This window comes from Ambystoma mexicanum, chromosome 4q, assembly GCF_040938575.1.
Source record: "Ambystoma mexicanum isolate Mex_15411 chromosome 4q, UKY_AmexF1_1, whole genome shotgun sequence".
Taxonomy (NCBI): domain Eukaryota; kingdom Metazoa; phylum Chordata; class Amphibia; order Caudata; family Ambystomatidae; genus Ambystoma; species Ambystoma mexicanum.
In genome coordinates this window covers 684,528,404-684,554,614 of record NC_090928.1, presented here as the reverse complement: position 1 = coordinate 684,554,614, position 26,211 = coordinate 684,528,404, and positions in this window count along the sequence as shown.

Below are 26,211 nucleotides of genomic sequence, written 5' to 3'. Positions count from 1 at the left end.
CGCCTTCAACCAAAAACAGCAAAATTACCTCCCTCTGAATTGGTAAAAGGCATTCGTGGAAAAGTAGTTTATTTACCATTAGCTCTAAAACAAAATGTGCATACTCTAGGAGTGCAACGTCCGATGCAGAAATCTTTAATTATCTTAGTAAATGGAGTACCTACAAAAGACAAAAGAATATGGCAACAGCTGGTAGATTTATATAAAGTTAGACAAGCCTTCCAATATCTTAAAGAGAATAATTAATATTACAAAGAAATTAATATTGAAGAAAACTTGAAAGATACAACTTAAATAATTTAAGAAACACAAGAAGCTGGTCAATTTGAGCTACTAGATCCTGCTACAATATCAAATACTTTAGACCATTATACAATTCATCCTTTGCACTGTAATGACACCGTAGAAGATGTACTGGAAACTTACCAAATGCGTTAAACAAAAGGATCGCCAATCAGCATATGGGAAAAAAGTATAGAAGCACGTGCTTTTCCTCTACTCTTTCCTACTGGCAAAGGAGGAAGGTATGATGAGAGACCTATTCAAATATCAGCTTCAGAATACCACTCATTACGGATGTATTCTGAAGATCCCAGATTTAGACAAAATGTGGAATACATATTCCATCTACTCTTTGAAAGTGAACTAGCAACTTTATGTTACGGAGTTGCACACATATTAAAATCAGGATCACACTTCCAAAATATGACAGCTACACAATTATTAGAAAAAGTGCAACAAAAGGATGAGGTTTTACAATCAAATATTACAAATCTATTAGCAAATATGCGTGGTACTAAAGAGTACTGGTTTCGACGTCATGGAGATGTACGTTGTATGATCAGAAACCTTGGCACACCCACTGGGTTTGTTATATTAAATTGTGCAGAATATGCATGGGAAGATTTACATGATTTCCTACGCATTTCAAATAAAAACAAAACAAACATAGATATACTAACACCTGGAGAACTTTGTTCTTTGGGTCCTGTTAATGTTTCAAGATATTTTCACCATCTCTTCATTGCTATGCTACATTTTATTTGTAATAAAACTGTTTCTCCCCTTGGAGAAGTGCAACACTTCTGTTGGAGAAAAGAATGCCAAGCCAGAGGAGCACCACATTTCCACATGCTTTTATGGATTAAAGATGCTCCTAAATTTGGTCAAGACAGTGATGCCACTGTTTTACAGTTTATTGAAAAATATGTCACTTGTGAAATTCCATCAGAAGCCACAAATAGTGATCTTCATGCACAAATTTTACAATTTCAAAGACACAAATGTGGAAAATATTGTCGTCGCAAATACAAAAACAAAGGGAAATACTACACCAAATGCCGATTTGGTTTCCCTAGACCAGTTACAAATACAGGTCAAGTGAACAACCTCATGTCTTCAGTTAGACATAGTGTTAAAGGTAAGTCACCTAAAAATACATATTACATAAAAAGAAAAGAAGAAGAAAAATATATCAATGATTATAATGCAATCATTGCCAACATTCTTTTATGGATTAAAGATGCTCCTAAATTTGGTCTGGACAGTGATGCCACTGTTTTGCAGTTCATCCAAAAATATGTCACTTGTGAAATCCCTTCACAAACGACAAATATTGACCTTCATGCACAAATTGTACAATTTCAAAGACACACATGTGGCCAATATTCCTGTCTTCAGTTAGACATAATGGCCAAATGGCCATGCACCCAAGACTCTATTCCCTGGCAACAACCACTGCAGCATATCACATCCATAGAGTCAAACATTTCAACTATGGTCTATGGAAACTTTTAATGTCCGCGGACATTATGAGTGTTCTTAGAACACTTTCAACTTGCCAGCGAATAATACGGACAGCGTTTTCAGGACACCCCCTACGAACATTTCAGAACAACGCAATAGTTCTTAGAACACTTTCAACTTGACAACGAACAATACGGAGAGTGTCCTCAGGACACCCCCATTTTGTTTATTTGCGAACATTTCAGGACACTGCGAGTGTTCTTAGAACACATTCAACTTGCCAGCGAACAATACGGACTACGCCTTCAGGACACCCTCTACGAACATTCCAGAACAGCGCAAGTGTTCTTAGAAACGTCTTCAGAACACCCCCATTTTGTTTATTTGTGAACATTTCAGGACACTGCGAGTGTTCTTAGAACACATTCAACTTGACAGAGAACAATATGGACAGCGTCCTCAGGACACCCCCTACGAACATTCCCCGGACACCGCGAGTGTTCTCAGAAGCGTCTTCAGAACACCACCATCTTGTTTATTTGCGAACATTTCAGGACACCGCCAGTGTTCTTAGAACACATTCAACTTGACAGCGAACAATACGGACAGTGTCCTCAGAACACCCCCATTTCGTTTATTTGCAAACATTTCAGGACACCATGAGTGTTCTAAGAACACATTCAACTTGACAGAGAACAATACGAACAGCATCTTCAGGACACCCCCTACGAATATTTCAGAACAACGCGAGAGTTCTTAGAACACATTCAACTTGACAGAGAACAATACGAACAGCATCTTCAGGACACCCCCTATGAATATTTCAGAACAACGCGAGAGTTCTTAGAACACATTCAACTTGACAGAGAACAATACGGACAGCATCCTCAGGACACCCCCATTTTGTTTATTTGCAAACATTTCAGGACACTGCGAGTGTTCTTAGAACACATTCAACTTGCCAGCGAACAATACGGACTACGCCTTCAGGGCACCCCCTACGAACATTCCAGGACACCGGGAGTGTTCTTAGAAACGTCTTCAGAACACCCCCATTTTGTTTATTTGCGAACATTTCGGGACACCGCGAGTGTTCTTAGAACACATTCAACTTGACAGAGAACAATACGGACAGCGTCTTCAGGACACCCTCTACGAACATTCCCTGGACACCGCGAGTGTTCTTAGAAGCGTCTTCAGAACACCACCATCTTGTTTATTTGCGAACATTTCAGGACACCGCAAGTGTTATTAGAACACATTCAACTTGACAGCCACAACCCCCATTCATATTTGCGAACATTTCAGGACACAGCGAGTGTTCGACAACGTCTTCAGAACACCCCCATTTTGTGTATTTGCGAACATTTCAGGACACCGCGAGTGTTCTTAGAACATATTCAACTTGACAATGAACAATACGGACAGCGTCCTCAGGACACCCCCATTTTGTTTATTTGCGAACATTTCAGGACACTGCGAGTGTTCTTAGAACAGTTTCAGTTTGCTTGCGAACAAAACGAACACATATTGAGTCCTCAGAACACCCCCCATTCAGTTTATTTAGAACATTTCAGAACACCTGTGATGTCCGCAGACAAATCGAACACAAAAAGAACGTCTAACACATAAAAAACACAACTTTCATCCTATCTCATACACTCCCACCCTCCCCAAACACTCCTGCACACCAACACACTGTACTAAATGCAAATTTTGAACAAAGTTTCACTGTGCTTTCTGCGGACGACTGCGAATCCAAGATGGCGGGCGCTACCGAAAATCTGACGTGCTTCACGATCCACGCCGTCCAATCAGCGAACACGTTGCATGTCCGCGAACATCACGCAAGCCGATTGGCCAATCAGGACACTGTCCGCGGAGCGAACAGGGAAGTGTGTCCGCGGACCGAACACAGATATCACTAATTTCTTTGGACCTACTTTTTGGTCATTTTAAAAAAAACTATTGGATGGATTTTCACCAAATTTGCAAAAGCACCCTTTCGGGACCAAGCCGCTGCTCTTGGTCCAAATTTGGTGAAAATCCATCCAGCGGTTTGGGCTGTAGACACAAGCAAATTTTTTTTCCCATTCAGTCTATGGGAAAAAAAAAGTTTTGGGACCCCCCCCTATAACTTTGCCCCCCCGGACGAATCCTCACCAAACTTTGCAAAACAATTCAGAGTGATACTTTCTTTGCAAAGTTTGGTGAGGATCCGTCCAGGGAGAGCAAAGTTATAAGCCGCCCAAAAAGTGCTCTTCCTATGGAAACAGCAACTTAACCATAACAACATGGCCACTACTGTGGCCATGTAATATATGTATATATGCACATGTATATATATACATATATACACATATATATATATAACTTGTTTTGGGTGGGTGTGGGGGGGCCACTAAATCACCATGGATGTTTTTAGTGGAAAGGGGGGTGCCCACGGGTGTCTTCTTTTCAGAAATGCATGGGGTTCCCTGTTTTCCTTGGTGGCTTCAACACCCTAGGTCCAAATCTGTAGGTTGTCCACATGAGCATAATCTGCTCTGCCGAAAGGCATGGGGTTACCAGTGGGTTAGACTTTTCCCTTTGTGCCCAGGTAGGTGTGCCCACACATGTGAGGTACCGTTTACGTCGGGACACCTGTGGGAACGCGGGAAGGTAGACATCTGTTGTTGGCAGTGTGTTTCGGTGGGTGGGCAGAGGGAAATGTCTCTGAAATTTGGTGGAAAAAACACAATTTTCAAACAGGTTTATGTTTTCCACCCATGGTCTAATTTGGAGGCCATCTTCAAGTACAATTTAGCACAAAACATGTTATTCTGAAAACTAACAGGATCTGTAAACATTTCAACTCCTGATTGCTTTACTATTCAACTTCCAACAAGGCCAGACATTCCACCCCCATCAAGATCATTTTCCCATCCTGTTCTTCATTCACTCACTGCACTCTTGTCACCTGAATCCTGATGGGAGGTTGTGAGAGATTTAGAGGAGGATGTAACATCTGGAGGTGGTGAAAGGTTTGGACGATGGGGTAACAACCAGAGGAGCTCATAGAGAGCTGAAGGAGGTGGTAACAGATGGAGGCAAGAACAAGCACAAGAACAGGAAGCTAGGCGGATGACACTCAGCTCGCCTTAAGGCTCCCCTCAGCCTCCTCTGCTCTCTCACTCATACCTGACTGTCTATCCGCGATTCAGGAATGGTGTGCCCCCAACGATCTCTGACTTAATGCCAGTAAGACTGAGATCCGTCTCATTGGGACTTCTGCTCCTGATTTCCCTCTTTCACTCTGGCTGCCCACCCTGGGGCCTCCACCCGCACCTTCCTGTGAGGCAAAGAACCTTGGTGTCATCTTTGACTCCACTCTCTCCTTCTCTAATCACATCTCTGACATCTCTAAGAAGTCACACCACCAACTGCACCTCCTCAGAGGTATTCTTCCTTTATTCAGTTTCTCCAGAAGCTCACTGTCACCAGAGCACTGGTTCTCTTTAGGCTGGACTACCGCAACAGCCTCTTTCTAAATCTGCCTACTGCTACTCTTCTCCCTTTGCAAATAATCCAGAATAGGACTGCAAGACTTGTCCTTGTCCTCAAGCCCTGGGATTGTATCTCTCCATCCCTGAAATCTTGTCACTGGCTCCCCGTGGCTGCAAGGATCAAGTTCAACATCTACTGTATCGTCCACAAGGCTTTCTAGGTCCGGGGACCACACTTCATCAAACTCTCTCTCCCTAAGCATCTTCCTTCTCGAGCCCTCCATTCATCCACCTCCAACTCTCTGAGGGTCAGACGCTTCTCCAGGCAGATAGTGGGGGGTATATATCTGTCCTTGGCTGGGGCCTCCCTCTGGAACAGCATCCCTGCCTCTCTCAAACTTGAGCAGTACCACCTAAGGTTCCAGAAGCAACTGAAGACCTTCCTTTTTGCTTCTGCTTTCTCTCTCTCTCTCTCTCTCTCTCTCTCTCTCTCTCTCTCTCTCTCTGTCTCTCTCTTTCTCTCTCTCTCTCTCTCTCCCCTGCTGATAATCCTGTCTGCTGTGCTAACTGGTTACGTGGTCACCCACCTGGCACTTCACCTCTTCCCTCCCCCTCTCACTTGCATGATCTGAATGCCACAAGGCCTAGTAAGATTGTTTGTTTTGTCCTCCCTTTGTGTACCCTTCCTTGTCTTGTGGCGCCTAGAAACACTTGCGTACAGGCACGTTATAAATAACGTATCATATCATGTATTATATCATTGTATATCATATCATATTATATCATATGAGGGAGCCAAATTGGCACTAGGCAGGCGGAAGAGGCAAGAAGAGGTAAGGAGAACATGGCAGTGGGGACAGTAAGCCAGAGGAACATAATGTACTACCTGAAAGGTGGAGAAGGGGCCTGGAAGCTAGAGTAGCAATGGAAGCTCTTGCTCCAACTCAAGACAACAAGAAGATTAAGTACTACTTGAAATTGGTGGAGGCGAAACAGGTGCATCAACCAGGCATCCCAAGGAGGAGATCTGGACTTTAACTTGGCAGAAACTCTTTTGGTAGCTAGCCATGGGTACGGCACCCAGTAAAGCCTGCAAAAAGTTAGTATGCAAAAGGAGTCATGACCACACATTTGGATGAGGGACTGAGTTTTGTTGGTGAGCCCGATGTTTTCTTTCTTTGGTATTTTCTTTTGTTTCTTGCATCATTTGAATAAAAATACTGAAACCATACTTCCTGCTTCCAAATATTTGTGAATGACATCTGAAGGGTCTCCAGAAGGGTGGACTATAGAGGAGAAAGAATTTAATGAGGAAAGTATTTTCCAGATCCTGTAGAGCTGTAGCTGTTTGATTTTCCTGAGATTGTGCAGAAAGAAAATAACTTTTTTTGGGAAGCTCACTTTATGCTTTTAGGCTCTGGTATGAATGTAAAGTAACAGGAGTAAGGGAGACCGCGACTGAGAATAAAAATGGGTCAAATAAACCTGTTCCAGGGAAATCCGGACGTGGGCCCCTTTTTCACTGTGCTTAGAGAGACACAGCTTCACCTCACTAATGAGGCCCAACTAGGCCCCAAAACGTGTCTGGGATTACTGTTGGTACTCTTGTTCAGAGGAGAATTGCCTATCATTTTGGTACTGGACTGCCCAGGTGGGTGGGACCAGACTGATATGCAAATGAATATTTCTACACTGTGAAAGGTATAGTGAGCTAGAATGTGGTTTTTGACCCTCTTGAGTGGACACCTTCCAAGAGAACAGATTATTTGGCAGTGTTTGTTCTTGGTAGGGGGCCCCCAGGAATGTACTGTAACCTTTAGTGGTTTCACATAGTGCCCTGGAAGACAGAGGTGCAGGGTGTGTTAGTCAGATAGTGTGAAGGCATGTATGGAAACATGTGGTGTTGGTGAATGCAGGTTGGAAATACCTGTTACCTCTGTGCCGATTTGAAAATCTCAATTTTGTTTGTGGTTGGCACAGACTGGGGCAAGTTAGACATATGGGCATCCTCTGGGTTGTGGAGTGAAGAAATTGAAAGAGTGGTTGTTGACAGAAAATGGATATGAGATGAATCTGTTAAGTACACTAGACTTGGTCGGTCCTCTGAAAGACGTTTTGGAAGTGTAAGGATGCATCATTTTAGTAGTGAGGAATTAGTTGAGGGATGTAAGGGGAGGTTGAAAGGGAGAGAGGGGGAGAGAGTGCTAGGTTGTTTTCTCTTTCTGGCTCTTGGTTGTAGATTTCACTGAGATTCAGGTGCTGACCAGTGTCACGTAGCAAAGGATCCATGAATCAAATTGATTTCCCACAGATTGTAGTGCAGAGTTTCACAATTGCTTGTTGTAAATTATCCAAGGTTTCTGGTGCACCGTTTTTGTTTGATTGCTATAATCTTTCATTTCTTTCAAAGTAGTTGGTTGAAAAGTCAAGTCTTGAGTTTTTTCCTGAAAGTTGGGTGGTTCACTTCATGGTAGAGATGTTTGAATAGTGTGTTCCACAGTTTCAATGCCAGACCTGAAAAAGAGGATCTTCTTGTCCTTTCATATTGAAGTTTGGGACTAGCACTAGTGTGGCATTGCTGGGCCTGAGTATAGTGTTGAAACTTACTTCTGAAAGTGGAAAGCCCCCTTCCATGATATGAATGACGGGCAATGCACAAGGGTTTGAAATTAACCCTTTGTTGATGGGCAGCCAGTGGAGAATACATACTGCTAGTCTGAGATGTTTGAATTGGTTCATTCTGAGAATGAGTCTTGCCAGTGTATTCTGACCTTTTTAGTTTCCTCATTAGATAATCTGGGATTCTGGGCTAGAGGCTGATTGCTTAGTCAAGTTTGAATAGTATTAAAGAAATTAAATCCAGGGTGCTGTGGGTGAAGTTTAAGTAAGGTAAGATGTGGCGTAGCATGCACAGCTGGGAGAAACAGCTTCTGATGATGGCTCTGATCTGCCGACCAAGAGTGAGGCAGTTGTCCATTGTATCCCTTACTGTGGTCAATGGGATACAGCAAGTTCCCATCTCATCAGGACGCAGGATTGTGGTGGAGTTAAAACCTGTAGGATTGCAGAGTTTTGCTAGGAAAGAATTTTACTAATTTTGCAGTCATCCATGCGCCGCCCTAAGCAAGCCAGTTTTTAATGTCTGCAGTATTTGATGACAGATGGTTTACTAATTTGTAGATCATTTGTGTGTCATCCATATAGTTGTAGCAGAAGATACCAGATTAGTTGATGAGTTCTAGTAGCGGTGTGTCAGGGGTGGTCAATGGAGGAGGGTTGGGACTCACCAGACACACACCCGGTCCCACCTCCAAACCCACAAAAGGCACACAGGTAGCAGTGGACAATACACTATGTGCAAGAGAAACAGGCACACACATTTAGGCTGCAGGCTGTGAAAGCCCTGTTGTACACTGTAGCATTGAGCGTAGGAAATGGAATGTGAGAGGCTGCTGGAGGCTCGTGAGAGGAACGGGAAGCCACGGGACACGGAGCGAGGGGGGACCGTTAGATGAAGGTGATGGAGGAAGCTACACGACGGACGACGCTCATGTTCCCTCTACCCACATTACACTCTCTAAGACTACAATAGATATATAATCAGTTAAAGTGTTATCAGTTGTTCATTATATATATTTACCCATTAAATATCTCCCAACCCACTTACCTGCATATACCCCTGCTTCAGTGGCGACAAGGACGTTTACCCACGGCCGTTGAGAAGGATCCCCAGCCGACCCCAGGTAGGCGCGTAGCAGCCAGTGACCCCAAAAGCGACTTTCCTAAAATAAAAGGGGGGAAGGAGACGATGATTGTGCGCATGCGCATGAGCACACAATGTAACCAAAAGTGTTTGTAAGTAGACTACAAGACGATCGACCCACTGGCCATCATAAGGAACCTGTAACGCTCACCTGATTCCCACGGAGGCGCGGGTCTGGCTTCGAGTGCTGATGCTTCTTCAATGGTGAAGCGCAGGACTCTGAAGATGGTCAGGAAGGGCCCCTCTACTCTGGCTTCTCCGGCTCGCAGGAATATTCCCCTGTGCGTGAAAAGGGAGTATTACCTACTGACTGAGTTATGCTCAAGCCTCCCACTCTCTTCCAACCCTCCACGATACCCTTCCACGATTCCCCGTGAAGTCTCACCTTAGGGTCAGGAAGGATGAGCTCTCCATTCTGCTTCTGATGCAGTTGAAGCCCAGATACTTAACTGGATTGAGGATTATGGGAGTTCAGGTAAGCTTGACTATTCAGGTAAGGCACTGTAAAAGTTCTGTTGCAAGTTCAAATGCTTAATAATAATGTTCATTGTCTTTTTCCCCTTAGGGGCCGGGGTTCGGAATGCCGGAGATATGGCGCCGACCCGAAGTGAAACGTGCAGTTCCAGTAAATGACAGGTAAGTTCTGGATGAGCGCTCGGGTAATGTCTTTGCATTCGCTCATTCAATGTCTTTGTCTTTTTTCCCCATAGGGGCCGGGGTCCGGATGCCTGGAAGCGGCAAGACCCGAAATGAAATGGGAATGACCCAACAGGTAAGACTTAGAAGGAAACTGAGCTTTTCCTATTCCCTTCCTTCTCTCACCTTGTTCTTGTCTTTCTCTCTAGGTTCTGGGAAGTGGCTGTGGATCCGGATGATCGCTGCTAAAGATGGTGGCGTCCAGGAAAGGTGAGTGAAATGCAGCGCTGCAGCGATCGTAGCGAAATGCTTTTAAAATGATGTCTACCTTTTCAGGATCGTCGGTGTGATGTCTCTGTGGTGCTGATTTAGCAGGTAAGGTCTTTTGTCTCCCTTTGCAGGTGACCCAGGATACTGACATGCGTGGCTGAGGTCCAGATGCAGGAGCTGACACGGTGAGCGTCCAGCTGCGAGGAGCAGAACAACGCGAAGCGTGAGTTACTGATCGGGTGTGGTTTAAATAGCTTCGGAAGAAGTTCCAAGTGTGTATCCTTCCTCCGATCAGGTATGTATCCTTCCCCGACCACACCCGGGTGGAAAGTAATCCCACAGGTAAAGTAGTTCCATTCAGGCCTCAAGAGGGCCTGGATGTGGCAGCATGGTCTGCATCAGGTAAGTGCACATTAAAACACTTGAACACATGTCTAGCTTTATGAGCCTGGCGCCTAAGGCGCCAGGACAGGGGTCCAACATGAGCCTGGCGCCTAAGGCGCCAGGACTGCGTCCAAAGGGCCCCAGCTTGGGCCCGCTGGCACTCCCCTGGGGAAAATGATGCCTACCTCTGGGGTTGCTGGGTAGGACCTGGCTCCTTGGAGGTAGGCATCATGACAGAACCTACACTACCTTGGAAGAGGTGGCTTAAGGTGTTTGAAAACTATGCTAGTGTGGTGTGTGGATCCAATTACAGCGTGGAAAGAAAAACATCTTTATTATTACACTGTCTCGGACCAGCTGGTCAGGAGAAGTATGAGGACTTACCAGATTTATCAGTGGGTGAGAGTGGGGACATGAATGAGTATCAATGAGAAAGCATTTCAAAAATTGAACAAACATTATGAAAAGAAAATCAGTACAAGTACACATCTGGAAAATCAGTTCCCTTTACCCACATTACGCTCTCTAAAACTACAGTAGATATATAATCAGATAAAGTGTTATCAGTTGTTCATTATATATATTTACCCATTAAATATCTCCCAACTCACTTACCTGCGTATGCCCCTGCTTCATACACTGATCAGGAGCTTACAGACATATAGCAGCAAGGGGGTTCCGTGGGTAGGAAGGCATGGGCTGCTGTGGTTCAATCAAAATGAACAAACTACACTACCCAGGATGCTCAGATGACTGCCATTTTGTAACTAGAGCCTATAAATGCCACACCCACCTACGTGCCTGTGCTCAGTGTTCATCCTTGTCCAAGAACATCTTACCCATGTGAGGATCTCTGTCAAGGCTCTGTGCCCCCTGGGTGGCCACTGTCCCTCCATGCTCCCGTAGAAGTTTAGTAGATCTCCGGATTTCAATCACAACACCCGAGCCGCGGTGCGGTGAAGAGGATGACATGTAACGATCCTGAAACAACAAGAAAGAAACAACAGTATGCAAAAAGTGCACCGGGTGCTGCAGTAACGGCAATAATTTAGATATAAGCAAGAGACAGGTCACAATGAACGCTGAAGCGCAGGAGGAACTTTTACTTATCATAACTAACCGCGCATAGCACTTGATCACTAAGTAGTTACCTGTGCGTGAAACTTTAGGCTAATCAGCATTCGCGTGAGGAAATATAGCTAAAAATACTTTCCTAGGAATACTTTCTTTAGAAGCTTTGATTAAGCAGTACCTACCTGTGCATGAGACTTTTGACTAATCAGTATTTATTGCGCATGAGAAATATAGACGAATATGTACCAGAGACAACCTTGGTTAAAACAGTGCTTACTTGCACTTGAGACATTTGGTTAAGAAAGATTTACATTATTCGGTGTGAGGTCGCATTGGACACATGTGGATTGTGTTGGACTAACTACATTAAGAAGGGGCAGTATTAACATTGTGGCAGGTCCACTTAGGCTCATAAGAAACCCATAAGATTGCCAGAGGGATGCTGAGAACCCCCTTGAAAAAACAACACCAGGTATTAACAATTCTTGGGGAAGGATAACAACGGGAAAGGGAATAGAGGTATAGGAAACAGGTTCACGACTCCTTTTTTTCTTCCATTTATGCATGCAAAAAAATCACTGCTGGTGTTGGGATTTGAACATATCATATGATCAAATGAAGTATGACGCTCAAAATCCTATGTTCGGTGCCTGGGTGAAAGCACGGTTTCTCTCCAGTGCTTTCACCTAGACCCACTTAGGAGTCTGGGTAATAATGTCCGTTGTGCATCTACGCCCCCTGGGAAGACCCGGGTTGTCTCCGCAAGATATCTGGTAAGGCATTGCAGGGTGTCATGTAGAAGTTGTAATGTAGATATAGGTGGGAGGGTGGATTTTTGGGGTACTCCGAATGTAAGTGGTTGAGGCCTGGCCAACCACTTACAGACCAAAGATAGTGGTTTCTGCCCTACTCATGGGGAAGCAGTGATCCATTGTAGAACAGTTTCTTTAATACCAATAATTTGCAGTCTTTTTAGCAGGATCGCTTGACTGTTGTTTCAAAAGCAGCTGAGATCCAGCAGGATGAGCACACTGAGATTTCACCTGCATTCATTTTTAGCGTAACCCAGATGGAGCACAAGCGAATTCTATACTCCTGGAAGGTCTGAATCCATGATATGCCTCATCCATGGGGTGGATCATTTCGAGGAAATTGCAGAGCTGTCCATATAAGAATGTTTCCAGAAGTTTCCCAATGAAAGGGATGTTAGAGAGAGTAACAGCTGGCAGGGCCATATAGGTAATCCCTAGGCTTTGTAAGCAGAGGTATGATGTATGCAGATTTCAAATGAGCTGGGACGGTTTCAGTGCTGATGGAGTTGTTGAGGAGGTATAGGAAGATGGGTTGAAGTCTGGTGTTTTCATGATGGATTTGTAAATATAGAGGGGCATGGATCCTCAGGAGATCCTGATGGGTTGCATGAGACAATGGTAGCTTGTAGGAGCTCTGCAGATGGAAGGAGGAAAGATGGTATGATATTATCTTATACATTACAGTATCACAGTGATGTGCTGTGTCCATGAATTTGGAGTACTGTGATTTCCTTGCTTTGACTACTTCAGCCCTGTAAAAGTGTAAATGTTGATGGTAGCGAAATGTGGTACTGTGTTTAATTTGTTTTGCATCTAGATTTTATCCAGGTTAAAATGTTCCTTTTCTAAGTCATTCATTCATTATGAAGTTTATTTCGGAAATAGATAAAGATTTATATAAAAATCTTACACATACAAGAATAAAGTACAGAAACATTATAAACCAAATAAAACCATAAAAACGGTAACATAAAAAAGGCCTAGCATACAGGTAAAAGACCACTATTAATTAAAACCAACACACAATATTCTAACATTTCAATAGACATTGCCTTATATTCTAAGCAGGCCTCAGAAATGATGAAAGTGCCCAGCCCACTCGAGGAGAATCAGCCCACAACAAGTAGACCGAAGCAGGTTTATACTGCATGAACCGTAGTTCAAGCAGGAGCAGCCTCAACATTGGGCAAAACAACAAAGAATGGGCCAGATCCTCCCTGGGAGAATTCCATATTGGACAGGACTGATTATCATTGTCACATTCCCAGACCGCCACAATCACTCTAAAGGGGGTGGGGGGTTGTTGCAACGTGCCTTTGTTATCAGGATTCGCTGGGAAGGATTCTAAGCCCATAACAAATACTTTTTGATGGCTGGGGCAGCTTATGATCTCATGTCTCCAATTGTAGGGCTTCAACATCTCAATAGAATCATTTTCTCCACAAGGTGCGAATGGAATCTAGATTTTAAAGCTCCGTCCATGCTAGCAGGCAGAATATCTAATTAATAAAAATATGAAGCTGATTTTTTTTCCACCAGCTTGGATTTTACAGACACCAACCAGGGAATCCTAGGATCCGGATCTTTAAAAAAGAATGACCTAATAAGCTTATGAGTCATGTCAGCCTTAACACTACACCATAATCTAAGCCAATCAAATAGAGGCTGAGCCAGGAAAGTGTCACAGATAAAGTCACAGTCCAATTCAAGGTGGACTGTGAAATTAGGAGCAGCCAAAGCGAGTCCTGGCACTCCTTTGAAAACATGATTTCCCACCATCTGGATTCAATTTGCTTTCCTGTAGCCCCACAGCTCCATGCCATACCTTGTGACCAAGGCCACTTTTCGTTGATACGGTTTCAGTGCCATATCAACCAGTTTAGCTTTGAACATGCCCATGGCTCTAGCCACCCCTCCTATGGCTTGCCTGAATTTCACAGTTTATTTACATGTGGATCGGGGGAAAATCTAATCCCCAGATAGTCAAATTCGGTAGCTCTGTGGATAAAAGAGCTCTTTCTAAAAATTGCAGGACATTTCTATGGGCGCTTCCCCTTAAAACAGACCATGATGGACAATGTCTGGGCCTTACCCCTGAGATCCAAATCATCCATGAATGTTGTATAATCTAGGATGAGTTTCTGCAGTAAAAGAGGTGCACGCGCAATTGAAACTGTATTCTGCCCGTATGCTAAGAGCGGAAGAACTCTTTTTCCCATCCGAAGGACATCCGGAGTAGTGTTTAGCAGGCGCTCATATAGATAGTTTATATACAAACAAAAGAGTAGGGGCTCCAGGACACATCCCAGGCACACACCTAACGCCACTGGAAAGAAAACCATACAGTGCCCATTTGCCCCACTCCTCAAACAGGCTCAGGTCGTCAGATGAAGCCTGGTTAAAAGATGAATTATCCCTGCTGGACAGTTCATGCACCTGAGCACCTTCAATAGCTTCACCCAATTGACTTCATCAAATGCAGTGCTGTGGTTTGACAGAGAGTGGGCCACTATAAAATATAAATGTAGAGATTGTTCTGAAGTACCCAGACCAGATCTAAAACCTAGCTGGATATGGGGAGACAATGTTATTCTGGACCTCCCAGGCTTCCAGCCTTGCTAATACAGCATGCCCATTGAAGATTGGTTGTATAATGGCACGGGACCATGAAGCAGGTATTGTTCCCCTGAATATATTGCACTAAAATCTAGGGTCACAATTAGAGCCCACAGACCTAGCTCAAATACAAAAACATCAGCTAGCACATTATCTGGGTCCGGTGGCCTGTTCCAGTTCTGAAAACATATGGCTAATGAGATTTCTTCCACTGTGAAAACTATCTTAATATCCATATCTGCCCTTACTGCTATCAATTGGTCCTCCTCCTCCAAGGCCCTATCCTGGGTACCCCCCACAAGGTCCTACACTATATAAATTAGAAAAAATATCTAGTCATGCCTGACCCGTGGCCATGGTGTCCAACCCCTGGGACTTATATCTATAAAAAGGGCCATAGTACCCAATCTCGCAAAATAGCTTGGAATCGATATTTTCAGAGGCTATAGACCATTCGAACCAGGCTGCATTTTCAATCTCTTTCTTCCTATTAGCTATAGTTATTTTTATCTTTGGTGCAGTTAGCAGCCTTGATTTAGCTTTTGTGCAAGCCAGATTAAACCAGCCTGCAGAGTCCAGCAACTTCTTCCTGGTGATGCCAATAGCTAAGCATTCAATATTCTGGACATGAGAGATGAGAATCTGATAAGATTACTACTCTGATCACTCGACCCTTCTAACAGGGCATCAATCTCTGTGTAATTGTTGGAAACTAGCTCCTTCATTTTACCCCCTTGATCTATAAACTGCCATTTCAAACGTTTTATAGTTCTATCTACTGCCATAGCTAATAAGAATGGGGGATAGCTAATTTTTTGCCTCCCTGATTGCTTAAGCTCTAACAGAATGTGGAAATGATCACTACAAATCGCCAAACACATAGAAATTCAAAACCAAGTCCCATTTTGTAACGGGGACACACAAGTAATCAATCGAGGGGCAATCTAGGGCCGGCAAAAAAGTAAACTGGCCGGTGTGTCATTAGGGAAACAACCGTTAACTGATTGCAGCCCCAATCATATCAAATCTGCCAAAACCTTAGTCCTCCACACAGATTCAGGGGTCAGAAATAAGAATCCCTGCCAGGTTGTCTGTGGTTTCATCAAATAGGACATTATCTGTCCTCACGTCGAGATTAGCATTAAAGTCCACACCCAGGATTGGAACCATGTCCTGCGATACAACCATATTAAGCAATCCTTCTACAACTGTGTCTCAGCAGTATTGTATCTCGGGAGGATAGCCCAGGGGCAAAGTGCTCACCTTGGAAGCAAGACGACACAGAACAACACAGGATCGATGCCCGGGTCCGCGCTTAGAAACCTCTGGGTATTAAGCGCGTTATAAATAACCAATCATATCTATCTAACTGTAGTCAGTGTTGATAAACAGCCCCCTGAGTATTGTATGTGTGGACTGTTATAAAAATTTACCAGAAATATGTTGTTTGCATTAGCCATGTTGAACCTAATCACTTGGTGGAAGGAATACAATATCTCCATTGGGAGTGACTCACTTTCAAGTTTGGACTTTACCAATATAGACATGCCCCCATAACAACGGCCCTTAGTGTTCTTCTGTGCCAAGATGCAATGTGCCACAAAACCATCCACAATCAGCTCTTCTAGTGACCAGGTTGCCTGGAGCAGGATGATGTCCACCAGCTCCAGTACAGCTAGCACCTCCGAACTGGCCAACCTAGATTTAATACTAGCCACATTCCACTACATGACCATTAATGACTGGGCCAGATGGGTGTCATTGAGTGGTGTATGAGAAGGATATTCAATCACCACCCTGTTTGGTTAAGGTGAATGAGGGGCGACAGATACCCACAGGTTGTATGACCCTGACTTAACAGACTCTGTAATGGTCAATCAATGGAGTCCATCTCAGTAAAAGTTTTGACGTGATTTTGGGTGCTATAGATGGTTCCAGCCAAGTTGCCCCCAAGGGCCAGAAGTCTGCAACTTACCCTACAAGGGACCCGTTTCATAGACACCTTCCTGGTAGGCTCCCGATCTTTCCCAGGGGGCCAAACAGTGGGCCACACATTTTTGCCCAAATTTGCCCAAACCTTGGATACATCCCCAACTGAATAATAAATAGCTCAGAGATGCCAAACAGGCACTAAGTCTGTTACTAGGTGATCCCAGGTAAGAATTGACAACAAACTCCATAATAATAGGCCTAGCAAATGTCACTGCAATACAATCACCCTCAGCTGACTTTTTGGTGAGACCCACCCAGGGCACCCTTCTGGCCATCAATATATGCTGTAGATTATATGGGCTGATTGTTGATAAGAGTCTTGCAATCTTCAATAACACTCACCTTCAATGGTGGAATGTTAACTATCGAAAAGGGGCTTTACTTTGGATGTCAAATTTCCATTTGCCCATTTTTGGTCATATAAGGCAGAATTCACATGTGCCAGGTCACCCAATCTGCCAGCAACATCCTCATCAATATCCTCATTGGTCCCCTGGGCACCAGTTGGATTGAGATCAGAGAGCAGGGTCAAAATAGCTGCTCCACCCATAGCGAGGGACAAACAGGGACCATTGAAGCAGCAGGGGAGTGGCTTACATTGGCCCTTTCCAGCAGACCGTAAGTCAATACAGGGGTTCAAACTCATATATGAAGTAGGGGTATCTGAACCCACAGTACCGGGATGATTAGCCCCCCTCTGAGCTTTCAAAAAGCAGAGGCAACACTGCTTGAGTGTCTGCCGGGAGGGAGTTGACCGTAGTAGAAATGGTAATTTTCGGCAGCTTTTATTTTCTCATCCAAATACCCTGCTACTTGTTTCAAGTAAGAGTCCAGAGTGGAATGGGGCCTTTCCCCCTTCTTGACCTCCGGTTCTTTTCACAAATTGCCATGTTTTCCCCCATTCAATTCAGGTAGACTGGGTTTAGATTTTCTTTTGCCCCATCCAGACCCGTCCTTCATATGATTTTCAATGGACAGAATAAAACCAGAGCAGGGAAGCAACAACATCAATCCCTCCCCGGGACAATGCGGGACAATGCGTGTTATATATTTATATATATATATGTGTGTCTGTCAATCCTTAAGGCCACCTGATTGTCTTATGTTCACCCGGACCTATTCGGGCTCGCCTTGCACAAAACAATGCTGGTAGAGACCATTCTACAACAGCAGTAACGATGATCAACATCAGATTAATCAAGCAGCATAGTTAGGCTATAGTTTTCAGTATGACCAGCAAATACACAATAACAGAATTTATAAAACTAAATGACTTAGCAAATTGTTGAAACTCAGGCTTTCTGGATCTATGCTTCCACTGAGGCCCCTCCTTGCCTTGTACTTCTGCTTTTTGATCCACACAGGGTGGACTTATTCAAACCTCTGCATCTCTGAGCACTAAACACAAAGCCCAAAGTTCCGGCCACGCTGCTTTGGAGATACAGAGACTATGGCTGTGCACCAGAGAGACAATGAACAATAAATCAGCCTGTGAACTAGTCTCGTCTGGTGATTACACCGATTTCTGTTCCAGCATACCTTTGACCAGAGTAGGAGACAGCATACAGCTGTCAGCTTGAACAGCGTTAACAGCCCGCTGCAGACCCCGCTGCGCTTTTCTAATTGATTTATTCTTGGGTTGGACTATTTAGCTTGTTTCGTTTTTGCGAGTTTTTGAAAGGTTTCCTAGGGGCAATACAGGTCCCATGCAGGAATACTTCAGTTGTGAAGATGGTTGAGATTGGCATCCAGTGTGAATTTTGGTTCATCTTTGGGGATAGTAGATTTGCCTGCATCTAGTCTTTCAAGTAAAGTACTGATGTGTATTTCTGTCTACAATCTAGTCATGGTTCTTTCCACATGCTGGTCATAGTCGATGGTTCTTTTCGAAACTTTGCAAGGAGAGGTGTCCCAGTGAAAATTGTGAAAGGGTTGGATATGTGATTCTCACCATCTGCTTGAGGTGGAATTTGGGAATATTCTCTTTGAGTGACTTTTTAATAGTGTGTTCTTCTTTCTCGAGATAGATGTTAAAATCTCCAAGCATAGTTAAATCAAAGGAGTTTATCTTCGGCCAACTGGGATTATCGCCATTTGCATTTGAGTTTGCATCCTTTTGGATTCAAGAGGGGAAGGTCAATCACCCACAATATGTAATTATTTTCAATGATACTGGTTTTCTGATCCGGAGAGGAGCAACAATGTCAAGAGCTGCTGTAAGGCGATCATTGAAAGAAACACATTGGGAGGATGTGGGAAACTGATGAAGACCTGAAGTAAGTGGATGAAGGCTTGGCTGAATGTAAATTAAGGGAGTTTGCAGAAATTATAGGTGATATTCAAAGAGTAAAAGATGATTTTGTGGATTGGTGCTCTAAGAGGAAGAGAATGGCACTCGGATGGAGATGGTGTGTTGGTCAGTCCAGAAAAGGGTACTGGTGGTTCGGTATGAACAGTCAATGTGATTGACAAGCAGGCCTGGACAGACCTTGGGAATTTCTGATGAGTGGAGACATGGATCAATTGGTTGAATCTAAGAAGGGATATAGAGTCAGTAGGAATTGATGCAATGCTGCAACAAAACCATCAATCCAAGTGTTGAGGTTGCATACAATTATGACTTTACTGGCAGAGTTTAACAGGAAGCAAATTCATTGAAGTTGGCTAGGGAAGGTGATCATTGGGGGAAAAGACAACCACAATGAAAATAGAGCTACTGACATTTGCATTCATTTTTATTTTTTGCTGTGCAATGTTTGAAGGATTCAATGGGAGGGTAGTTCGAGTGGGAACTGAGGTTCTTTTTTAGAATCATACTGATGCCACTACCCAACATGTATAGGGGATCTTGTTAAACTTTGATGGTCTCTAGAAGGATTTCATAAAGGATGGCAGAGGAATATGAGGCAAAACCGGTTTGAAAAAGGCAGAGGATGTCAGGATAGGTTTTAATGGTGAGCTTAAAGATGTGGAAGGCATTTTATGAGGCTGATCTGACTTTTTGGTAAAAACCTTGGAGCACAAGTGTCGGGAGTGATTTTAATGAAGATGGTGCTTCTGATCTCTTAAAGCAGTGCCAAGGTGGTTGAGAATAATAGGCGGGATTAATAGACCAGATCTTTGAGGAGAGAGGGATTGAAAGTGAGCATGACAAGACATAACTGGAGTTTGGTATGTGAAGTTAGCGAGTTAGAAGATAGAACTTTGTGATGAAGTTGGGGACTTAGTGGCAACCAATACAAGGTTTTGTTGACTTGTGATGTCTGGTTTTATGAAGATTCACAGGCACTTAGGTGGTTAAGCAGCAGTGATGATGAAACATTTACTGTCCTGGAGTTAATATCAAGAACAGCTAATATAAGGTGATGGAACTTGATAGTCCAGAACATGTGTTTGTGGGATTGACAACAGTGCTTTGTAAACTATAGAAGCCTAGAAGTGTAGTAGTTACCAGGCCACTGGACCCCTGAGAGATATCAATGACAAAGCGTTTCAATCCCAGATCTAGGAGCAAGACCAGTGAGGGTGAGTGTGGCTGAAATGGTTTTGAGCAAATTAGCATGCTTCTGCCATTTACACAAACGTCTAGTGTTAAATTACTATATTGTGCAAGACATAACATTTTTCATTCATGCACTTGCTTGTTATTGAACAAACAAACATCTGAAGATGAATGGTAATCTCCATAAATACCACTTCATAATATAAGGCATTCATGATAAGCCAGGCCACAGATAAACTTCATGTCAGCTTGGCTAATAAGCACCCATACGCACAAAGGAAAAATATAACCAAAAATTGGAATCAAAGTGCATTTTCGATGCAGCATCCCAAAATAAACATTGCTATGAAATTGACAAAGCCGTCTTTTTTTGACAAACAGAAAATGAATTGGTGCACTTGGAATGCACCACGAGACATTATTTTACCATAAGGAAGGGAAAAAGTTACCATCTATAGGTAATAAAACACTGTTGCTATCAGGTAGCTCAACTCAATATTTTTTTTGCCCAGGAGGCCCAAGGAATGACAAGGAAACAGAAATCAAATGGTTTATCTTTATGCTCACTGATACATTCACCACAAATCAGTATAAACTAGAAAGCAAGAACACCACAAAGCCTACTTGGAAGTGGCCAAGTAAAACAAATCAATAAAATTGATATAGAGACTGCCATAGCACAGCCTAGTTAAAAAAGAAAAACAAAATCAGCCTCCTACGCTGCACAATTAGCTTTGTTTCATAGGCTAAAACAACACCTATCTCAAAAAGGTAAAAGAGGGCTTGTGGGTGGGCTTCATTTTCCAATGCAGGAACCACCATCCATCCCACTAGAGTCCCCCTGACCAATCAACGGGCTGGTTATGGGGCTCCCAAAGAGCCACAGTGTGAATCATGCCTTTGACTGCCAGTGGCCTCAGGCTTGTGGGAGGAGGGCTACCCTCTACTATATGTCTTCCAAACATCAGCTTTGAGTAAGTATTCAGACAAATTCTGGCAGAAAAAAGCTATTCTGCTGTATAGTTTCTTGTTGTGCGGCTCCTGACGAATACTGGGTTATTCTCATTTGAATGCAATGCAATGAGTCAGAGAGGCATACATGGAGTGAAGATTGCAAAAGGAAAATACAATGACACATTGGCCCTCATTACGACCCTGGCGGAAAGTGACTGACCGGACCGCCACAGCGTAAATAGCGTTTCCGCCATTGCACGAAGGAGCAAAGTGCGGCCCATTCCGACCCATCGGGCACGAGCACCACGGCATGGCGGAAGTGCAAAGTCCGCGATGGCGGAAATGAACCCAAAACGGCCCACACCGCCGCCGTACGGTGCCCTAGGTGCAATACCGCCACCCATCACAGCGGACACCGCAGTGTGCGCCTACCGGAAAGTACGGTGACCGGAAATATACGGAAACGGAAGTTAAAACATGGGCCCGGAACGGGAAACATCCCACCGTACACCTATAAAACCACTAAAACCACACAACCACTAAAATCACTACCCTGAGACACACCCCAACCCGTCATCCACCCTAGCGAAACCAAGAAAAATGGGAAAAGTAGCGAAGAAAGCGTGCGACCGCAAGCGGCAGGTCCACTTCTCCCGTGAGGAACTCACCGTGCTAACAGAGACCCTCCAGGAGAATGCTGCCATCGTCTTCTGCACGCAAATGACCAGGACGGCACTTGCAAACAAGAAGGCCATATGGGCTCTGGTGGCACAGCGGGTAAGTGCGGTGGGGACCGCACCCCGCACCCCACAGCAATGCAGAAAGCGATGGGACGACCTGCGGATACGCGTCCACAGCATACTCTCTGCCAACCGCAACATTGCCACAGCCACCGGGGGAGGTCCTGAATCACCCATCAAGTTGACCCCCTGGGAAGAAATCTGTGCCTCCACCATCGGAATGGAGAGCATAGAGGGAGTCGGAGGGATGGAGAAAGGAGTGCAGACATCCGAAGATTCAGGTAGGTGGGCCAAATAAAACAATGCCAAATCCACAAAGTCCATCCATGTGAAGTACCATGCGTCCACATAGTGCAACAGAAACACATGTCCAGGAGAACGTCCACACACATCGGCCTGATAGCGCACGTTAAAACCCACAATAAATACATAAATAATTAAAAACCCCTAAAACACGCACTACACGTGCAGCAGGCACACCCTAACTGCAGGCTGCCAAACAACTGCACCCTCACTCCACACACAAATGAAAGCACCTCCAAGGCCCCGACCCAAATCACCCTCAGGTACCACCCCAATGCATGTGATACAATGCCATTCCAATTCCCACAGACCCATCAATAACCCTCGCCCTCCTTTACTCCACCACAGGGTCCGATCCAAACGACGAGCTTCAGGACACCCCTACCAGCACACCTGCAAAGAGGGCCAAGACCAACGGCCAAAGACCCTCCACCTCAGCTGCACGCATCAAGACACGGCAGCAGCACAAATCAGGTGGCAGCACAGAGGAGGGAACATCAACAGGCACCCCAGCAGCCAGCATGCCCACAACACCACCACCACAGGTCCCCCCAACGGATGCCACAGAAGGCACTGCCTCCGGTGGCAGCAGCACCATAGGTGACACCCCATTGATGGCAGCATGCTCCGACACAGAAGACGGGGATGTCGAAGTCAGATCCATCCATGACCTGTCCCAATCCCCCTGTCTGTCCCATCCCGTACAACATGAGGATACCACGCAGGGGCACCCACAAGACGACGACTGGCCATCCCCCACAAGCCCTGTGGCAAGGCAACATGAGGACAACAGCCCCTCTGTGACACCCCCGCAAATGGCCATGGCCCAGCAGAGGCAACAGTCCCTCGACCAGTTTATCGTGCAACAGCAGCAACTGGCCACGCTCCTCAAGGACCATGCCGATGAATGTGGGGGCACTAAGGCAGACATAGAAACATCAACTGAGACACTTAGGGCAGAAATGGAGAGAGGTACAGAGACACTAAGGGCACAAATGGAGAGAAGCACCGAGAGCCTGAGGGGGGAACTGCATGCGACGTCCAAGGACGTATGTGCCGAACTTGCCGCAGTGCGCCGTGTGCTCACTGAGCTCTCGCAAACCCTTAGGGACATGCATGGACGTGAGCAGGCAGAGACATCATCCGTTGCAAGTTCCGTCCAGGGCAGCCCCCAACGTAGATCTGGGAGGAACCTGCGCTCCACAGGCAGGGGTGCCCCTGATACCCGCAGAGGGGGCTTGCAATAGCGACTGCCCACTGACAATGAGCATCTTTGGACACTGGTGTTCGGGGGGGAGGTAGGAGGGTGGAGGGGGTGTGTTGGGCTCACTTGGGTGGCGGGTCGATAGGGTGTACAACATGATATCACATATGCCATAAAAAGTGCACGATCAACCAATGAGATGTGTGGACATTGATCTTTGTGTACTAGGCCATCATAGGCGTACAGTCCATATTGTGCATGTCCCAGACACACACAGTGCCACGAGTCCCGCGTCCATGTATCAGCCACCAGGCGTGAGTGCTAGAAGCATACATCAATGAGATGCTGACGAATGTCACGGCCCTCCGGTGCCTCGCAGACTCCTTGAGGTGCTGCCACATCCCCACCCTCATCATGACCATCATCAGGTGCTTGCAGTTCTGCGTCAGGGGGCATGGGCACATTTCTACGTACGCACATGTTGTGGAGCATGACACATGCCATCACCATCTTTGCAACCTTCTCATGGCGGTACAGGAGTGCCCCGCCAGACCTGCTGAGGCAGCGGAAACGACCCTTCAGTAGGCCGAATGCCTGTTCAATGACTACACGGGTACGTGAGTGGGCATGGTTGTAGTCCTCCTCATGCTGGTCCCGTGGGTTCCGGACTGGTGTGAGGAGCCATCTCTTCAGTGGATATCCAGCATCACCTGTATGTGGACGAGAAACGTATGATGTGGAATGCCATTGCTACGTACGCACACCCCCCCCCTTCCTGCCAGGTCATTGCCGAATCACATACCCCACATTATCATGCATGTAATGAGACTCACCGAGTAGCCAGGATCTGTTCCCTGCGTGTCGCTCCATGTAGCGTGGTATTGTAGAGTTCCTCAAGACCATAGAATCATGGGTTGATCCAGGGAATCGGGCACAACAATGTGTAATGATCCTGTTGGAGTCACACACCATTTGTACATTCAGAGAATGAAATTGTTTTCGGTTGCGGTACTGGGCCTCCATGGCATGTGGGACGACCAATTCCACATGGGTGCAGTCGATGGCACCAATGCAACCCGGTATGCCGGCAAGTGCATGGAATCCCACTTTTGTGTTGGTAATTTCCTGCTCCGAGCGTGGTAGGGAGATGTAGTCGTCTGCGTGCTGCAGGAGGGCATCAGGCACTTGCAATAGTGTGCGTGAGAACAGTGGCTGAGAAATGCCATGCAACTGTCCGACTGTGTGCTGGTAGGTGCCTGTGGCCAGGAAGTGGAGTACAGACACCACCTTCAGTAGGGGTGGGATGGCGGTGGGGCTATCTATCATGCTGACAAGGTCAGCCTGTGTCATGTCCACAATGGCGGCTATGGTGTCCCGGTCCAGACGGTAGAGGGTGTGGATCTGCTCATCAGTGAGGTTGAACGGATGTGCTCGGAGGCGTGGGATTGCGGGCTGCCTGCGTGGTGGTAGTGGCTGTGCTGGCGGCCCTTGCTGGCCCTGCCTTGGCCTCCTCCTCCTCCTGCGTCTCCTCCGTGCGGCCGGTTGTAGTTGGTGTTCGTCTTCTTCTTGGAGTTGGAGTACTTGCAGTGCTATCAGGTCCCCCAGGGCCAACATCGCGAGTCCTGCCGGTAGCATTTCGGTGTGGTTGTGGGAGGAGACTGGCTGTGCAATTTATGTGTTTTCAGGCTGAATGGCCTCCACCTGTGGTGATTCATTCCACCTGTGCAAACTGCTCTCCCCTTTGGCCGAGCACGTCCCGCGCACAACGCTGCAATTCGTGGAATGGCATCTTGCTATTGCAATCATGTATTTGTACCCGATGGCCGTGTAACATTGGTTGATATGTTCATTCTGCTGTGGTCCCATTGTTTCACATACTATCTGTGCAGTCGCGAACAGAGTTGTGAAGGGTCAGTGGAACGTAGTACTCGAGTAACGGTGGGCCCTCATTCATCACTGTACCGAGTTGCAACGACGGGCGGGGCGTCCCATTCGTGGGTGAAGGCAGTTGCCATTTTCACACACAGCCGCACTCGATGGATTAATTAGTGTTTTCAAACGGCCACAGATGCCTCTTCGACGTGATGTTGCAAATGAGGAATTCGAAGGGCGGCGCTTTCGGTTTTCAGCTAGCGGCGAGGAGATGCCCACAGGTCTGACTGCAAATATAACGTTCTATTGTTCAATGTCCTTGGGACAGGGGCCATGGCGAGTATGCAATGATTGATATGAATAGTATGGGATGCGCAATAGCGTAGTGGACGATAAGGCAGGACGTTCCCAAATACATGTTACTTCACTACACTGGAATTACGGGCTGGGGCACTGTGGATTTTGCAGGCTGCATAACGCACAGACTCAATGGATATTTCTAATGTTATGTGAGTAAATATTCAGGCGTTTTAATCCCGGGATGAGGGAATGATGAATGGATGCATGGGCAGGTGATTTGATATAGAGTTTGCCATGTACAGGGCTTCTTGGGATCTATCCGCCTCCCCTACGCTATGTGATGCAGGGCTGCCATAGTGGGGCCATCGTCTATCTGGCCTTGTTGAGCCCTCCCTGTCTCGACGCGCCCTCAGACACTTGTGTCCATGCACGTTACCAATCCCATCAGATGGATTCTGTTTTCACAGGCGCATGCACAGGTACACTCGTTTGTGATGGTGTTTACACCTCGATATAGATAGTTATGAGTCGCAAGTGGTTTTTGGGTGGTGATGGACC